Source organism: Cebus imitator, unplaced genomic scaffold, assembly GCF_001604975.1.
Source record: "Cebus imitator isolate Cc_AM_T3 unplaced genomic scaffold, Cebus_imitator-1.0 Scaffold269, whole genome shotgun sequence".
NCBI classification, from domain to species: domain Eukaryota; kingdom Metazoa; phylum Chordata; class Mammalia; order Primates; family Cebidae; genus Cebus; species Cebus imitator.
Genome location: NW_016107584.1, coordinates 259,695 through 279,210, shown reverse-complemented (window position 1 = coordinate 279,210; position 19,516 = coordinate 259,695).

Here is a 19,516-nt window from a genome sequence, read left to right as displayed (position 1 = left end):
AATGGATTTTGATTATATAAACCAAAAAAAAAAAAAAAAACTCATAGATTTTAAAATATGTGTAGGCTAAAATACATTGAACAAAATAAAAGCACAGCAAAGGGACAAAGAAAGTTAAAGTGTTAGAAAGTTACAGATTTGTATAGAAATGGTAAAAGAAAAATAAACTATAATTGCCCAAGTTTTCATATTATAATACCTATAATAGTCATGTAAAGCAATGCATAAAAATAAAAGATTAAAATTTAAAATGTGAAAGAAAATAAAATTTTAAAACATTTCATTAATTCAAATGTGAACAAGACAAAAACATAGAAGAACCTCAAAACATTGGAGGATGAAAAATAAATATGTTAGATATTGATCTAAACATTTCAATAATAACAAAGCAATAAAAGAAATAAATATGCATATGCCATATACAAGACTAAGACTGTAATACTTGAATTACAAATAAAGAAGAAGTTTTATTTGTTGTTTAGAAGTGACTCACTTTTATTATAAGGATCCACAATGATTATAAATAAAAGGATTAAAAATAATACACTATGCCAAAAAAAATTGCAGGAAAGAAGGGAATATAAAAATAACATTCAATGCTAATATCAAAGTTAACTTTCTAAAATGGAATTACAGACATAAGTCATAGTGATAAAGGTGAAAATATGCCATGTCCTAGTCCATTTTCTGCTGCTGTAACAAAATACCTGAAGCTGGGTAATTTATAATAAACAGAACTTGATTGACTCATGATTCTCAAGGGTAGGGTGTCCAAGGTCAAGGGACAAGCATTTGGTGACAGCCTTTCTGCTGCCCCACCCCATGGTAGAAGGCAGAAAACCAAGAAGGAATGAAAGAAAGTGGGAGAGCAAAAGGCATGTACCCACATCCACAATAATGATATTAATTCATTTATGAGGGTGGAGCCCTAATGATCTAAACATCTCTTAAAGGTCCCACCTCCCAATACCATCACAATAGCAATTAAATTTCAACATGAGTTTTGGAGAAGACAAACCTTCAAACCATAGCATACCAGGAATATTAAAATTCTAAATCTTTAGGCACTCAGTAAATTAGATTCACCAAATATAAAGCAAACATTACAAAACTGAAACAAAAAAAAAAGCAAATCAACAATCTTAATAGAATTTATTACATTTCTCTCAAAAGCTGTTAGAACAGACAAAAGATCAGTTAATATATGAAAGATATTTTAAAAAATTAAAATTGATCTAATTACGTATGTAAAACTGTGCAGACAACTCATATACAACACACACGTTTTGCAAGTGCACATAAACCATTACCAACTTTAAATTACATCATTTCAGAAATTGTGTAAACACATTTTGATTGAAATCGTTCACAGTAAATTATTTGACCACAGTAAATTTAGGATAAAAATTAATGATTCAAATACAACTAGGAAATCCTCACATTCTTGGAAATTAAGTGATAAACATCTATAAAAACAAATAGCAGGAAAACCATTTGATTCAAAGATAAAATAACATGAGAAATAACAAAATGTTTTAAACCAAATGATAGTAACGACAGAACCTTTCAAAATGTGTAAAATTAAATATGACCTCCATTCGAATAAGAATGTGGAGTCTTAAATGCAGTTAGAAAAAGATGATAAACTTAAAATCAGTGTTCAAATTTTCTAGCTAAAGAAGGCAGAAAAAGAACATTAAATCAAACCCAAAAAAGCCGAAAAAAACAAACAAACAAATAAAAAGGGACTATTAGAAAACTTGTCTGGTTTTTAAATCTATGAAAATCTGTGAAACAATAATTTTCTGATGCTGACCAACAAGCTGCAAAATACTCTCATCACAGAGGTGAGAGAAATAAACCAAGAGAGCTCTGTGCCTGCACTAGCTTATTTCTCGGGGTCAATTTCCAGGCTTCTGTGTAGGAAGAGGAAATACAAACAAAGCCTGAGAGAATTGTGAACTTGAAAAGATAGAGATCTTATCTCAAGGAAGCCAAAGAAGCTGGAATTTATGGACTCAACTACTGAAAAAGAGGGAACTGAACTGACTAGGGCTCTGAAGATGTGTAGTAAGGATGTCTTCAGGGCTTGACTGAAGATTTACCTGCACGTGTGTGAAAGGAAACTACTGAAGGTAGGAAAAGAATCATTTTGAGTAAGCAGAACAATCCCTACACATCACACAGAGATAGGGATAGTTGGTGTGTAACCAATCAGACTAGAAAAACCTTGTAATGTATAGAGTACCAAATCGAATCCACAAAAGAATGATTTAGCCATATACTAAAGAGTGTTCCATAATCCACTCTAAAAAGTTTAAAAGTAAGTTTAAATGATTGAACTTTAATTACATTTTTTAAAAAGATGTTGGATATTACATCTTTTAAAAATATATAATCAAAGCCAACAACCAACAACATAACATTTTCATCATCCAATCTAAAATTTTTTAAAGTCCTGGCTTGCAAAACAAAAAGTAACAACAAAAATGAAACAAAGATATGGAAATAGAAAATATCCCAAATAGAAGAAAAAAAGACTAATCTTTAGGTGATGAAAATTTTCTATATCATTGTAAGAGATATGATTATAATGCCAAGAAAAAATAAATATGGAATACTTAATGTATTCAACTAATACAAAAAAAAAAGTAAAGGAGAAACAGAAAAATTAAAACAAATAGGAAAAGGGCATACCTAAGTACAACTATACCAAAAATTGTTGATATGCTTCTTGAATTTGCTTTAGTTCCATCCATGAGGGCCTCCCTAGAGACATCCCTTTTGGCAGTACAACTGGCTGTGTTTACTTGAGGAGCTTGACAGTGTACCAGCCTGTGTTGCCTTTCCTTCCTTCCTGCATCACTTGCCACTTCATTTTTCCCAACCTTTGTTGTCCTGGGTTTGTAAGTTACATGGAAGCTCTGCCTCAAGCTGGGAGAAGTGAAAGACGGGATGAATGAGTAGGAACAGCAGCTGCTATTACTAAGAACTTACTCTGTATGACACACTGGTTCATCTATGAGGCATAGGGTAAAAAAGACAGTTACCTACCTTGAGGTAAGCCTAATGAGACATACATAGATAGAAAACAATCACAAAACCGTTTAACTACTGGGCCTGGCACTGTGGCTCTTGCCTGTGATCCTAGCACTTTCGGAGGCCAAGGTCGGCAGATCACTTGAGGTCAGGAGTTCAAGATCAGCCTGACCAACATGGTGAAACTTTGTCTCTACTGGAAACACAACAGTTAGACAGGTGTGGTGGTGTGCACATAGTCCCAGCTACTCACAAGGCTGACGCAGGAGAATCAATGGAAACCAGGAGGCAATGGTTTGCAGTGAGCTGAGATTGCGCCATTGCACTCCAGCCTGGGCAACAGAATGAGACTCCATCTCAAAAAACAAACCAAAAAAACTGTCTGTTGAATATCACTAGAATTTCCAAACCCATCAGCATTGATTTACAAACGATCAAAATTGTCACTAGTTGTGACATACAGGTACATCAGTAATTTTTTACTTTATATCCCTCATGTGTACTGATTACTTTTCTATGCTCAGCTTTAGACAACCAAAAATACATTATTGGTAATTACTGTTAGAGAGGTTTCCCAGCTAGGAAGCTATTATCTCATTAATATTCCAAGTCAAGACATTGGTCAGGGATTAGTGTGTAAACATCAGATTTTGTGGCAATTTTTGGATAGGGGAGCCAGGAGACTTCAGTGCCTTGTGCAATATTTCACCTCTTTATAAAACCTTTGCTTTGGGTGCGCTTATATTAGACCAGGTAGTAGCTTTGCTCTCTGCCATTGTGGTCACTGACCTACAATATTTTAATAATTTGCAAAATGCTTTGGTATTTGCAGAATGGAAAGTATTTTATTTTACATACCAACTCTCATATCCTTGGTTTCTCCAAGCACTTTGCAAAGTAATTAATTCAATTACTGGTTGCACGGTGAATTTGCAAGCAAATGGAAAGTGCCACATATACTTAGTAGTTTCCATAAAGGTCAGCTTTATTCCTCGGAAGAAAATATTAGATCCATGCAACTCATAAAGATGTGTTGAAATCAAACTATGTTTTGGGCACTGTACTAAGCACTGGAATCTTATAAATCAGAAACGCGATTTAAAAATAAATGAATCAAGGGAAAAATTGGATAAGGCAGAAAACAATTTTTTTGGGTGTTCCAGAAAGAATTCCATGTGGATGTGGCATTTGAACTGAAACTGGAATGAGGCAGAAAGGGCTGCCAGTGAATACCTTGGTAAAGAGTATTATAGGCTGAAGCTACTACTGTGGTGTTTGCTAAACTATCCTCACAGTTCACTGCAGCATAGATACCTCTCATAAGGAAGCAAAGTTTACTTTATATCAAGCACTGCAAGAGGAAGAAGGACTTACTGATCTATAGCTATCAGCCGTCGTAAGCCCAACCTCTGATTAATAAAAACACTCATTGGATTTAATTCCATTTCATGTCATTCGGATTACAGCAAAATTATTAACAATAAGGAGTGAAATCTGGAACATGATGAGGTTCAGGTGTCTGAAATACCCAGATAATGGAATCCAATAAATAGCTAGTAAACTGGGTCTCCAATGTGCCTGTAGAATGGCAGAGTAAGTTCAATTTAATGTCACTCTCCTACTCTTAATATATGGAAATGTGGAGTGCATTTTGAAAAATTTGAAAACACATAGCTGAAACTGAAAGGAAGAACGGCACATCTCTACTTTTTAGAAGTTACGAGAAAAATAAAATCCAGAGACATGAGAGCAGGCAGATGCTCACAGGCTCTGGTCCTAAATCCAGGCCACATGCAGATAGGAGCTGGGGCTGTAACTCTAATGTCATCTGGAGGCCAGAAGTCTAGACTCAAGATGAAAGAATATTGATGAGCTGATATAGAGGTCCTGTGTGAAGTCCATGAGGGGCTGTTCAGTCCATTAAAAGGGCCCAGAGAAGAGCAAAGAAGATTGACATCTATCTGAGGTCTTCGGAGAGGGAAAACTTCAATAGCTCTAAAAAATTAGTTCTGTCTTTTTGAGAGTTGTGATAACCAGGTTGCCACTGTATGCTCTATATGATACAGGAACTATAAGGTGAGTAATTAAAAAAAAAAAAACCTTGTGCAGGGTGGATATTGGAATAAATCCTAGGACCCCATCAGAAACAAAACTGAAACAATTTTAAAGGGAAATGTTTATAAGTCAGAGTACACAATATCTCAACCAAAAAGAAATAATAATTCTCAGGAAGTGACTTTAGTTATTTAAATATACTATGGATTTTCATAGCCATCTCATTGTGAAGAATTCTTAAAACATACACAAACAGTTAATTGACATATCCCACCATCAAGAGCAAAATTCACTTGAGAACTGAACCTATGGGAATTAGAAAGCACTGTATAGAGAGAAGGTTTTTGCTATTAAAAACTCGGACATAAGAAAGATAGCATCAATTGTTAATTATCATGTATTTTGTTTAAATCTTTTAGAACACAATAATAGAAAAATATGTATAAATGAAGGTTTGAATATTTAAAGATTTATAAGTCTCTTATCTATAAGGACTTCGTAAGTCTATGTTTTAAATAAAATCCCTGGAAGGTACAAAAGTGTCTGGTAACAGGGTTTAATGGGCTTGAGAGAATTTCATTTGTATAAGATTCTTACTCAGCCATCAGATGCTTTCAGTGGCATCCTGAGTTTCATAGAGTGACCCAACTATGTGAGGGATATTTTGCAAAAAGTTCTGCTCCTTTTTTTGCCTGCTCTTTGTGTTTGCATTTAAAAAAGAAAATTCTGGGTGGTACATGATGCTATTACATACTCCCTTATTCATGCATTAATTCATCCAAACAATATTGGAATTGAGATACTTCGGTTATACTCAATAAATAACATTTAGATGAATAAAAGTCCTTATTGTCATAGCAAGTACTGAGAAAAATCATGAGAATGGAAGAGTCTAGCTACACAGAAGCTTGCAATTGTGTTGAAGATATAAGATATTCTTAGGGAATCGCAATTATATGGGACAGTCCCTAAGTTCAAAAATGAGATTTTATTGGCACAGCTTGAGAACAAAGAAGGGACAGTTTATTATGGGCTGAGTATATTAACAAATGAACATTTGAGTTGTAATTTGAGGTCGACTTTATAAAAAGAAGACTTAATCTATGTGTAGAGGATCATGGTTATAACATGTGCACAGCTAGTATGACCAATATCTATGTTTCTTATTAGTGACATTATTCAAAGATAAACCAAATGTAACTTTGCTTTCATAGATCCATCTTGGTATCCAAATAAGATGGCAAATCCTACCTCAGTAGCACTAATGAATGATATAGTCATTAATGATGAGATTGCCAGGGAAATGGGAAGAGTGAGGCTCATGTCCTACATCACAAGACATAACTCAGTAAATTCTATTTCTCTTTCTCCCTTCCGCAAAGATCCTCTCCACCTCCCTGTACATCCATCTACTCCCAACTCTGCTACATACTCCTCCAGCCACCTTTCCAGATCTTTCTGGATCTCTTCATTTTAGTTTTATTATGCCACAATTAAAACATCTCTCAGGCTCTCCAGTTTGTATCACCACCAGTTACTCCACGAACCTAAACAAAGAACACTTCTCAGGATCTACTCTCTTCGAAAGGGAGAGGCCATGAGAAGTGACTATAAATAATATAACTGGAGAGTTGTGACTTGAAATGCTGTACTATTTTTCCTGGTAGATAATACAGCATAAATCCAGGGAACTTTGGGAAACTGGGAAGACCAGGAGCATTCATCAATATTGATCATTACTTCCAGAATAAAACACAGCCAGATGGCAAGCTCTGACAGGTTAACTTTTTCAGAAGTTACTTTCACACACCTTGTATACATCACTTGACTACTGGGGTGTTTGATAACCATGCCTGTTTCTTCTTTACTTTTTTCTTTCTTTGCAGGCACATATATGACACCAGTCTTTCAAATCATAAGAAACTTCCCATAGGTCCCTTGCCAGGCAAGATTAAGCTATAATAACCCAAACAGATTTTTGAATAAGCTGGTTGGTTGAAAGCATAGGAAAAGAGCTGGGTTTTTCTTTTTTGACAGGCATATAATGAGTCATGGGAAAGTGGTTTAAAAAGTCAGCCTCCATGTGAGGCCAAGGTTGAGAGAGAGACTGTAGAGGCCAGAAGAGCAAAGTAGCTACAGCAATCCACATGCTTCCAAGAGCAGGCTTTTATAACTGAGGGACTGATTTTCTTCCCACTATTTTTCCAGTAACCCAACTTGTGTCTATTAAGTGACCCGAGAGACTCAGTGTGACAGAGAAGGCTTTGATTTTCTTAGTCCCGAGCCAGGTATTCTCAGTTTACTGTCCATTCAAATTAAAAAGAGTTTTATAGAAACTGAACGGAATTGAGTGAACTCTTTATTTCAACCCTTTACCTGAATATATTTTTTGTTTGTTCTCAACTTTCCACGGACATACCTACATTAATACATTTTAAAGAGCAATTTGCTAAGTTGAAAGACTTTTTTTCACTATGTGCATTTACTATGATTTGGCAAAGCCAAATTAGTTGGCCAAATTTGTTTCTATATTGCCAAAGATTATATTCTGAACTAAATGAAAACTGGTGTTTGCTCCAATGCTGAGCAATTGGAAGGCAGAACAAGAAAAGATACTCTATTAGTCCTTTTTCATACTGATAATAAAGACATACTTAAGACCTGAGTAATTTATACAGAAAAAGAGGTTTAATGGGCTCATAGTTCCACGTGTCTATGGAGGACTCACAGTCATGGCAGAAGGCAAAAGGCATGTCTTCTATGGCAGCAGACAAAAGAGAAAAGGAGAGCCAAGTGGAAGGGGTTTCTCCTCATAAACCAGATCTGTGTGACACGTATTCACTACCATGAGAACAATATGGGGGAACTACCTCCATGATTCAATTATCTCCCACCAGGACCCTCCCACAACATGTGGGAATTATGAGAGCTACAATTCAAGATGAGATTTGGGTGGGGACACAGCCAGCCCATATCAGATACTGATTTCATACTGATAATAAAGACATACTTAAGACCTGAGTAATTTATACAGAAAAAGAGGTTTAATGGGCTCATAGTTCCACGTGTCTATGGAGGACTCACAGTCATGGCAGAAGGCAATTCAGCCTCTGTAGCTGTTCCAGGTCCTTTAACTAAAAATAATGTAAGTTGCCATAGTTCCCTAAAAATTTGCAGACTTTAGAAAGAGGCTTGGAACTTTCAGAGTCATGCAAACACTCTGATGTAAGAGTTAGAAACTAGATATTCCCTGTTTTAAATCTACCTAAATGCTTTTACTTCTTTTTTTTTTTTTTTTTTTTTTTTTTCTTTTTTTTTTTTTTTTTTTTTTTTTTTTTTGGTCCTCCATATTACTTTTTTTTTTTTTCCCTTGACGTGGCCTGCAATTTTATCTTTTTTTATGTCTCACTTTTCTGTTAACCTAATTGTTTCCTTCTTTCTTATTTCAGTTTACTAATAACCCATTACTCTGCAAAATTTGTATTACCTTTTTCTTTCTTATACTGAGATACATGCAATAATAATGCTTTACAAAATATTATCACTTTACCCAGACTAAGAGTCTATTTCTATTTTTTCTAACCTTTAGATGCATTTTGGGAGAATCAGGGTGTATACCTGTACAAATCACAATTCTTTGGTTAAAGCTAAGAAAAATATACTTTTATTAGCTTAAAAGAGAAAGGAATTTATTGAAAGGCTATGAGAATCTCCTTTAACCAAGGAGGATATTGAGACAGGGAAGCCTGAGGCACAGATGGTTTCCAGGGATGCAGCAGGAAACCAGCAAGGGTTTAGTCTTTCTCAATGTCTCTTACAATTGCAATTGCCTCCTCTTTTTGCTTTCTCACTTGCCTATACTACTGTTCTCTCTCTCTTTCTGTCTCTCTCTCTCTTTCTACCCACCTCCTGACCCTACCTGTCTCTTTCTACTCTCACTTCCTTATCTTTGCTTCTCCCTGCATACCTGCTTTATTCTTCTTTCGAATGATGGCTTTTGCAAAACTACAATGGTTTTGCAATCCCAATGGTGTAAAATTATCTACAGATAACTCTGCAGTTTTTGTGTGTGACAATGTTCCAGTTCCAAATTCTCTGGAAAAGGGGTCCATTATCACATTTGGCTCAGTGGCCACCCCTGATTTAAACAAATAGGCCTGGGGTAGGGTCACATGGTATAAAAACAACTCATTCACTTGAACTATATAAAGACAGGACACAGACATATTTTAGTATGATTAACTACCCCCAAAACTTAGCAGTATAGAACACCAACTATTAATTGTGCTCATGATCCTGTGGGTGATAAACTGGGAGCTTTGCACAGTGAAGGATTCATCTCTACTCATAAAAGATGGGGGCACTTATAATAATTACACTGTGATAGGTTTGGCAGGGCCCTTCTTTTGTGCGCACACTTTGGCTGAGGTTTTTCCATTAGATTTATGCAATCATGGACCCCCATTATTCACCAGAATTTTGTTTGATTTGGTTTTGTCCACACTTTCTCTCAGCACTTTATTTGGCTTTTATAGCCTTTTTATTTACTTTATTCTCCGTTATCATTGTGAAACAACTTTGTCTTCCTGTTCGGATGTTGAAAAGTGGACTGTAGTACCTCTTGAGCTTTACATGTTATAGGCCAATTTTGTATGGCAGGGTCAGATACCCCCAACTACTTCCAGTAACATAGTCTGAGACATAATTTGATATAGGATGAACAATATGTTTTGTGTTGAAGTGTGTGTAGGGCTTATTATACCTGATGTAGCTCCAAACTGAAAAGATTTTAAGATCTTTATCTTTGGATAGTTTTTCTGTGGTGTTCCTTGATGTCGGACTGTTAATGTACAGTCTGGCCCCTGCAAATAATGTGGCTTTGGGAGCCAATCTTGTTTACTATGCTGCTTTATCTGGGGAGAATCTTAAAATCAAAATAGTGGTACAATCAGAATGACTGTTCTTTCTTCCAATTTCACTGCCCTAGTTTTTTATTCCTAGTTTATCTGCATTCCCCTTGGCCCTGTTTATATTAAATATTTCTGCAATATATTGGATCAGGCATATTCCTGTAAGCTATTACAATGTGGTCTGAAACAAGGGTATAAATGAATGTAAAATATATAATATAATATAATATATAGAGAGTTTAAGTGCAACGTTTATGTTTTCTATGATGAAGTCATTGCTCCTCTTGCCAATAAGATTTGAATGAAAACACCAAAAAGGCAAAATCTTCAATTCTGAAAACTTAGTATGTATGAGTCAGGTATATAATTTGTAAAAGTCTTAGAAGCGAGGAACTCTCTTTTAAATTTAATTGCTATTGTAAACAGCAGAGTAGCATACACGAATAGATACTTAATGAAAATTTATATTCTAATTTGGAATTCCTGTTTTTTTCCTTCTCATCTTGTGATAATAGGTCATTCCATTATCTTCTGTTTAATGCTTTCGCTTCATAACATGAGAGATTTGCTGTGAATAAAAAAGAGAGGAAAAATTATTATTCCCTTTTTGATGAGGAGTAGGAAGGGTAGAGACTATAAAAGGTCAAACACTCATGAGGAACTCACAATTTTCTATATATTTCATAGAGTATTTTTTCTTTCAAAAATTGATTTCAAATTCCTGAAAGAATACTGTGATATGTTATTATGCCCATTTTACAGGCTGAAGTACGTGAATTTCACGGAGGTATGAAACTTACCCAGGGTTATCCAGTTAATAAGTGGCAGAGATGGGAATTAAATCCATATATATCTATTTCCAGAGCTTTTGCTCTCCTCCCCTCATCTGCTTTTCATAGCCAACAATTTCCTGCTTATGAATATGACAGGCTTCCCAAGAGCCAGTCAACAATGCTTTTTAATCAGCTTGAAAAATTACTGTTGATTCTCTAAGCACATATTTCTTTTCCATTCAGTGACTATAGTTGTTCAAACACTATTCCCCGAACCTGGTAATCATATGAATGGAGACCAAGAAGAAATAGAACTAGAGATGCCTCTAGCAATCACTAAAGACTAGGCTCATTGGTGCCACCAAATGTCTTTCCCTCTAGACTAAATTAATCCTATTAGTAAGATCCTAACGCTTTATAGTATTGCCCTTCCCTGATGACTTCCTCTTCTGCCCGTCATTTTCTCTTATCTTTCCCCATATAATTATAATTACTTGTCAAGTTTTGATAAATTAAACTCAGTGACTAGTCACAAAAAACTCAATGTACTAGTCAGAAAAGTGGAGGCTACTAGATCCCAGCAAAGGGAGAAAATAGAGAAATGTTATAAAATATAAATATATGAATATGTACACATACATAAAATGTACATACTATATGCGGCATTTCTTCAAACTTCTTTCAGTATCTGCATATTTTGCATATTAGAAGCAAGAATAGGAACAAGCATAGCATTCTGTTTACAAGACACAGAAAATAGACCCAAATATGGAAATCTTTAGCAATGAGAATAAGGAAGAACGACCACAACACAAGATTGAGATGTTAATTTTTTTTCCTAGCTGTGATGCCAAATACTGAATTTTCAACTTAAGACGAGAATGCTGTAAGAAGATATATTAGTTTTCTAGGGCTACCATAACCAACTAGCACCGGATGGGTGACAAACCACAGATATTTATTTTCTCACAGTTCTGGAGGCTGGAAGTCTGAGATAAAGTGTCACCAGGGTTGGTTTCCTCTGAGGGCTCTCTCATTGGCTTATAGATCGCCATTTTCTCCCTCTGGCTTCACATGGTTTTTCTTTTGTGTATGTCTGCATCCTAATCTTTTTCTAAGGACACCAAATCACATGGATTAGGTTCCACCATGTGACCTCATTTTACCGTAGTCACCTTTTTAAAGGCCCTATCTCAACTTCCATAACATAAAGAATAAAAGTAAAAAATAAAGGCTCCGTCTCCAAAGACGGCCACATTCTGATGTATTGGGGTTAGGGCTTCAACATGTAAATTTGAGTGTCGGAAGGACAATTTAGCCCATAACAGAAGATAGGGTTTTAGGGAGGTAAGTTACTACATAATTTAAGTGAATTGGTTAAGGATATGAATTTATGCAAGAAGAACAATAATAAGAATTTCCATAACACTGTATATTACACAAAGAACTAAAGTAATGATCACAACATCTGTCATGTGGGCATTAAATGAAGCTAAGAGAAATTAAGCAATTTACCCAGAGTCATGTGGTTCATACTCGGCCAAATCCAGAACTCAAAACACATGTTTTCCCAGTTCCAAGCTCATTCCATAATTTGCCACAAAGAAACAAGAATCACTTTCCAAGGGACCCCCTCATCAACTATTCCCTATTACATATTCATTTTAATTTTTGCTGAGATTAATAAATCAGCATTTTTGCTTAGTTTCGGAAGTTAACATGGGGATAGAATGGAACTGGATATTGTTAGTAAACTTCCCACATGGGTAAATGGAGTCCAGAAGCTTCAGTGATGTTTCCATATAGAAGACAACAAGGAGCACTTTGGCATCCTTTTGCTTCATTTATCTCTCCAAAAATGCTACAAGAATCCACTTTAAGAAGCCCTTATGTTTTTTTTCCAAACTTTCACCAATGGAATGTTGAGGGTTATTTATGCTAATCCAATTAGTTTCACATTTTAATTCACTTTAAAACCAGAAATTCCCATTGTTCTCTGTGAGGAAATCAAGTGAAGATCATAGCTGCTAATTTGGGGAAGTTTCTCTTCAGGAACCTGGAAAAACCTAATACATATAGTAATAATTGTTGTTAATTATATCATGATTAATTAGACTCAAAAAGGGGCATACATTGGGATAAATGATGATCAGGAAAAAAACATAGATTATAAATATTCAATATTGGAGCTAATTGAGAGGTTGGGGTGCACCTGAGCCTAGAGAGAGTAAGGCTGCAGTGAGCAGTGATCGCAACACCACTCTCCAGCCTAGGCAATAGAATGAAACCCTGTGTCAAAAAAAAAAGATATGGACATATGAGAAAGTCTTAGAATTTAAATCCCATTTTTCAATATGGACATAGGAGAAAGTCTTAGAATTTAAATTCCATGTTTCAGAAGAAACTTCTCAAAAAATCTCTAGAAACCCGGATCTATACTAACAATGGATTGGTTAAACAATGTTATATTCATGCAATGAAAAAGAGCATTAAAGAATGAGATACTCTCTTCTAAATGACTTATCAGTGCTTCAAAAACAATGGTAAATAATAGTTTGTCTTGTTTCGTTTTTTGAGACAGGGTCTCGCTCTGTCACCCAAGCTGGGGTGCAGTGATTACAGCTCACTGCAACCTGACCTCATGGGCTCAATTAATACTCCTACATAGATCTCCCTAGTAACTGGGACTACAGGTGCCTGCCACCGTGTCTGAATAATTATTGTATTTTTTGTAGTAATTATTGTAAATAATTATTTTTATTTTTTCATCATATTACCCAGGCTAGTTTGGAACTCCTGAACTCAAGTATCTGCCCACTTCAGCATCCCAAAGTATTGAGATTAAAGGTGTGAGCCACCATGCCCCATAGGTTTTTTGTTTTTTTTTTTTTTTTAATATGGTATTTTGTCCTGTACTTATTGCTAATGTTAGTAAAGTTTTATCAGTATCTTTAGCTGATATGGTCTGGATCTGTGTTCCCGCCCAAATTTCCTGTTGAAATGTAATCCACGATGATAGAGGTGGGGACTGGTGGGATGCTTTCTTATGAATAGTTCAGCACCATCCCCCTAGTGCTTTTCTGGTAATAGAGTTATCCTGAGATCTGGTTGTTTGAAAGTGTGTAGCAACTCCCTTGGCTCTGTCTTCCTTGTGCTCTGGACATGTGAGACACCTCACTCCCCTTTGCCCTCTGCCATAATTGTAAGTTTCAGGAGGCCTCCCCAGAAGCAGAAGCCACTATGCTTCCTGTACAGCCTGCATAACTGTGGGCCAATTAGACTTCTTCATAAATTACCCAGTCTCAGGTATTTATTTATAGCAATGTGAGAACAGACTAATATGCTTTCCCCTTCTTTTCTTTTTTAAATATGTAATTCCTTCATGTTGCAGAAACATTCATCTATTCTGATTTACTAGTTTTTTTTTAATTAGGAATGAATGTTGCATTTTATAAAATACCATTTGATGATCTTTCAGATGATTGTATAACTTCATTGTCTTTTGATCATATTATATGGTAAATTATTTTTGTTATATCATGCAATTCATTATATATTTTATTTACTATATCATTAAAAAGCAGCATTGTGGTTCAGAAATAGACTAATAGACTAATCAGTGGGAAAATAAATGTCTAAAATTAGACTCAATAATATAAGAGAATTGAAATTATAATAAAATTGACATTTTGGATCAGTAACAAAAATTATTCAACAAAGGTAGAAAATATAGCTAATCATTAATAATTTCTAGATATATTAACTACTTAAAAATATAGAGGCTGGGTCCAGTGGCTCATACTTGTAATTCCAGCATTTGGAAGGCTGAGGCAGGAGGATTACTTGAGGCCAGGAGTTTGAGACCAGCCTTAGCAACACAGCTAGACCCCCATCTGTACCACAGCTGGCCATAGTGGAATGTGTCTGCTGTCTAACTACTCAAGAAGCTGAGGCAGGAGGATCACTTGGGCTCAGACGGTGGAGGCTACAGTAAACAATGATTAAGCCACTGCCTTCCAGCCTGGGGTGACAGAGAAAGACCCCACCTCTAAAAATAAAAATAAAAAAAGAAATAAAATAGAAATAATGGAACTATAAAAGTACCAGTAGAAACCTGGTAGACTTGAATTTTTTTTTCTTAGTGAAGCTATCTTTTTAAGCTAAAATTTAAAAATAATTATATAAGAATTTCAAATTTCTCCATCGAAAAACATACTAAAAAGAAGGTCAAAAAAACAAACAAAAAGCCCTGGGAAATATATTTAGAAATATACATGCTTTCTCTGCATCTCTTGAGAGAAGCACATGGTTGTTTTCTTTATAATGTGGGCATCAATAAAAGGCACTGGTTCAGAAAATGAACTCTGGAGTTCTTGTCTTGATTCCACCACTGATCATCCATACAATCCCTACATGTTGCTTCATCTCCATTTGCTTTGAAGTGGAATCCTCACCTGAAACAGGGAAGCAAGATATGGTAGTGCCTTCTCCTGAAGACAATAGGAGGTTAAAAGGAGTAAATATTTGTAAACCACTTGGGACAGTGCTTACCACAAGGGCAACACAATGTTGATGTTCATCAAAAAAAAAAAAAAAAAAAAAACTAAAAGATAAATAAAATACAGCGAATTAAATAAATGTTTTACTGATGTTAAACCACCCTCACATTTCTTGGATGACCCAACTCAGTCATGCTTTTTTCTCACTCTAGTGGACTTGGACAGCTAATAGAGTGGTTTAAACATTTTGCTTTTATATCCATGTGTAAATTTGGCTTGTAAATTTCTTTTTCATACAGTTCTTATCTAGGTTCAGTATCAACATTATATAGGCTTTATAAAATAATTAAATGAAGATTCTTTACTGTCTAGAAGTTTTTGTTAAGATTGATATTATCTTTGTACTAGAAGTTTGATAGAATTCACCTCCCAAATGATCTGGGTCTGGTATTTTGTCAGTGGAGGATTTTAAACAATCGATTTAATTTCTTTACCAGTTAAAGAACTCTTTCAGCTATATATTCCTCTTGTGTCAGTTTTTGTAAACTTTAGCCTCTAGGAAACTGTTTTAAGTAAATGTTCAATTTTACTGACATTTCATATATTCTCTTATCTGTAATCTCTGCTGAAGAATTGCCCCCATTCTTTCTGCATATTATTTACTTGTGTTTTCATTTTTCTTAAAATGCCTATTTGTTTATAAATCTTTTCAAAGCACTATCATTTGGGTCTAGAAATCACCTGAATTTTGTGCTATTTTTCTGTTTTGTTAAGTTCTGCTCTTTATTATCTACTTCCTTCTCTGAGTTTATTGTTTTCTTTTTCTTTTTTTTTTTTTTTNTTAATGAGATAGAGTCTGGGTTTGTTCTCCAGGCTGGAGTGCAGTGGTGAAATCTTGGTTTACTGCAACCTCTACTTCCTAGGTTTAAGCAATCCTTCCACCTCAGCCTCCCAAGCACTGGAACTACAGGCTTGTACTACCACATCTGGCTTTTTTATTTTTTTTATTTATTTTTTTATTTTTTGGAGAGACAAGATCTTGCCATGTTGCCTAGGCTTGTCTGGGACTCCTGGGCTAAAGCAATCTGCCCAACTAGGCCTCCCTAAGTTCTGGGATTACAAATGTAAGCCACTATACCTTCCCTGTTTTGCATTTCTAACATCTTAGTTCAAACACTTGCTCATTAACTTTAACAAATCCTTTCATTTGTAATATTCAAGTCTCTTTGAAAGTCTGAAAGTCCCAAGTTCTTGCAAGCCTGTAAGGGTCAGCTCCTCCATATTAATGTTGGCCCAAGACTTAATTCACTCTGTACAATAAACATGAAGGCATTTCTTTGTCCTGTTGACTATTTTGTCTTTTGCTACTTCTTACTTTCATTTGCAGGGAAGCCCTGCAAAAATATTTTTTACATGCTGAAGGGACAGAAAGTCATTTAAAAAAATTTCTTTTCAGGATCTATCCACTAATGTAATCAAGCAGAAAATATGATGTGCTATTTTACTGAAGGCAGCATCATTTTTCTCTTTACTTCCATGTTTTATTGGCTGTTTTACACCAATGGGGTTTTAGCTTTCTTGATTACATGTATTTTTATATTTGTTTAAATTCTACCTAGCCTCTTTAAATTCTACCTAGTCCCTTTTGTGTGTGTGTGTATGTGTGTGTGTGTGTATAATTATATATATACGTAATTTGAATATAATATATCATATATTATAAATAGTATATGATCTATAATATATAATGTATTATATATAATACATTATACTTCACATATAAATTCAAATTATAAATTCAATTAAATGCAAATTTATATTTATATTATAAATTCAAAGTTATATTACAAAATCAAATTATATGTAATATATTACATTTCTATTTTATATAATACATCTATATAATATATAGTATATAACATATACTATATATTATGATATTTACACATTATATGTATTTATTTTCTATCCTGTACCCGATCATTCCAACTTCTGGTGGTTCTGGGAATCAAATTCCGTTATTGCATGTTTTTACTGATTCACTTTCATTGCAGCTTATGTTTTCATTATTGTGTGAATTTAAATCTTGAGCTCACATTTAGCTAAACCTTGTGGGAATCCCATGAATTCAGGATTGAGAGTGTACCTCTCCAGAGGGGATTGACTTTCGTGTTTAAAGGACTACCTGGCTGAGAGCACTTCAGGTTTCTTTGCTTCTGTTTCTAGAACTACAAACAAATTTGCAGCCCAAACACTCTGAAAGCAAATAGGGAGTTCTAAGTTCTCAAGAGTTTCTATCTTGTTTTCTAATTAGAGAAGAACTAAACAGAATTGGCTCTTATTCTTCCTTTGACAGTAGATGTTTCCCTGGTCCACCTTTGAATTAAAGATAAGGCTACATATAGATTCTCAGTTCTAAGTTCCCATTTAGCATGAATAAAGTCTTATCTCCTGCCTTTCATGTTGTCTCTGCCATTAGTGCAAGTCTTTAAGTTAGATGTCAGCAAATCCGTAGATCTAATCCATACAGCTACTTTTTTATAGCTTATGAACTATGAGTGATTTTTCTGTTTTTTGAGTGGTGACATTTTAAATGGTTTTATAAGTACTCCATAGCATCTTCAGTTTTGCCTCTTTTCCTACAAAGCCTAAAGTACTTACTAATTGACTCCATTAGAAGTTTGCCAACTCCTATCCTGGGACATCAAGACCTGCAATCTGTGCTAGCAACAATTTTCACTTCAGCGTAACCCTTTCTGTTTGTGTAATTTTAATTACATTCTTCTAAATCAACCAAACCCATGAAAGTAAGTGTACTACATTTAACCCAGAATATATAAAGGTTTTATTATATAAGAGTTTTTCCAATAATCTTGCCCACCATGTTGTTCATAATCTTGTTAATAATGGCAAAAAAATTAAAAACAAGTTGACATCAATAAAGGAGAACTGTTCATAAAAAAATTATGGAATCATATACAGTTTAAAACAATAAACAGTTATTAAAACAGTGAAATGCAACTATTTTTATTGTTATGTGTTCATTTTGGTCCCTTTTAAAAATTAGCATATCTCTGTGTATGTATGTAGATAATCACATGTTTATATATACGTATGCATAATTTTATGTTATTTACATACAAACATGAAATCATATATACATAATTTTATATACATACATAAAATATGATTATATTTTTATATATACATAGACACAAATATACTTACATCATATTTATACACATTAAAACTTGAAGCATAAATATATAGCATATGGGTGTGTGTATATGTGCATGTTTACACATGGATGTGTAGGCTGAGGGATCTATAGTTATGATTTAGAAATAATTCAAGAATTTTTAAAATAGTTATCTCTAGGTTGGAGGGATTGTAATCACCTGATGGGTTCTTCCTGCCACTGCACAGACAAAACCAATTCACTGAGACTTTCCCTATTGCAGTGGTATTGCAATAGGGAAAGAGTCAAATTAGTGCAAGGCCACTGAGCATAAGTGCTGGAGTTATCACCCAAATCGTTCTCCCTGAATACCTGAAGGTTTGGGTTTTACAAGAATAGTTTGGTGGGCAGGGGAATAGGGAATAAGTGCTGCTGATTGGTTGAGAATGCAATCATAAAGGTGTGGAGAACAGTCCTTGTACACCGACTCTGTCTCTAGGTAGGGGATCACAGGACCAGCTGAGTCATCAGTCATGAGTCCAGGTGGGGTCACTTGGTTGTACATGACCAAAAACATTTCAGAAGACCAATCGTAGGTTCTGTAATAGTGATGTTATCTATAGTAGTAATTGGGGAAGTCAGCAATTGTGTGACCTCTGGCCACATGACTGACTCCTGAGCAGTAAAGCTTTATAGAGACTATGCTTACATCTTTGCAGAATTTAGGCCCCTCCCAAGATCCTAATCTTGTGACCTTTGTTAGTCTTAAAAAGGCAGTTTCAGTCCCCAAACAAGGAGGGGATCAGTTTTGGGACTATTTTCATTCTTAATTCAAAGTTAAACTGTAAACTAAATTCCCCACATGGCTAGCTTGGCCTACTCCCAGGAATGAGTGAAGACAGCCAGTCTAAGGCTAGAGGCAAAATAGAGTCAGCCATGTTAGATTTATCTCACTGTGATAATATTTGCCAAGGTGGTTTCAGGATTGCGGCTATTTTATTTAAAATATTGCTTATTTTGTATCATAATTCTTTATAATTAGCAGATTTCTATGCAAGTAAA